Here is a 1269-nt window from a genome sequence, read left to right as displayed (position 1 = left end):
AGACATGAAATGAAAGGCATCCAAATGTGATGGGAAGAAGTTAAGCTGTCACTATTTGCAGGTGACATGATACTATATATAGAAAACCCTAAAGTCTCCACCAAAAAACTATTAGAACTAATAAATGAATTCAGTAAAGTTGCAGGACACAAGATTAATATACAGAAATCTGTTGCTTTCTTATACACTAATAATGAACTATCAGAAAGAGAAATTAAGAAAACAATTCTGTTTACAATCACATCAGAAAGAATAAAATATCTAAGAATAAACTTAACCAAGGAGGTAAAAGACCTATATTTTGAAAACTATAAAACACTGATGAAGGAATTTGAAAATGATACAAAGAAATGGAAAGATATTCCACGTTCATAAATTAGAAGAATATTGTGAAAATGTTCATATTACCTAAAGCAGTCTACAGATATCATGCAAGCCCTATCAAAATACCCATGACATTTTTCAGAGTGAGAACAAATAATCCTAAAATGTGTGTGGAACCACAAAAGACCCTGAATTACAAAGTAATCTTTTTTTAAAAAATTTATTTACTTATTTATTTATTTTTTGGCTGAGTTGGGTCTTTGTTGCTGTGCGTGGGCTTTCTCTAGTTGCAGCAAGCGGGGGCTACACTTTGTTGCATTGTGCAGGCTTCTCATTGCGGTGGCTTCTCTTTGTTGCAGAGCACAGGCTCTAGGCACGCGGGCTGCAGTAGTTGTGGCATGCGGGCTCAGTCGTTGTGGCTCGCAGGCTCTAGAGTGCAGGCTCATGTGGCACACGGGCTTAGTTGCTCTGCAGCATGTGGGATCTTCCCCGACCAGGGCTCGAACCCCTGTCCTCTGCATTGGTGGGCGGATTCTTAACCACTGTGCCACCAGGGAAGTCCGCAAAGTAATCTTGAGGAAAAAAGACAAAGCTGGAGGTATCATGTTCCCTGACTTCAGAATATATTACAAAGCTACAGTAATCAAAACAGTGTGGTGCTGGCACAAAAACAGACACATAGATCAATGCAACAAAATAGAGTTCCAGAAGTATACCAACACACTTATGGTCAATTAATCTATGACAAAGGAGGCAAGAGTATATAATGCTCTTGGGAAAAGATAGTCCCTTCAATAAGTGATGCTGGAAAAATTAGACAGCAACATGTAAAAGAATGAAATTGGAACACTTTCTCACACTGTATAAAAAATTAAACTAAAAATAGATTAAAGACCTAGATGTAAGACATGAAACTATAAAATTCATAGAAGAGAACATAGGTAG

This window comes from Eubalaena glacialis, chromosome 9 (assembly GCF_028564815.1).
Source record: "Eubalaena glacialis isolate mEubGla1 chromosome 9, mEubGla1.1.hap2.+ XY, whole genome shotgun sequence".
Lineage (NCBI taxonomy): Eukaryota > Metazoa > Chordata > Mammalia > Artiodactyla > Balaenidae > Eubalaena > Eubalaena glacialis.
Note: the sequence above shows the minus strand (reverse complement) of the source record.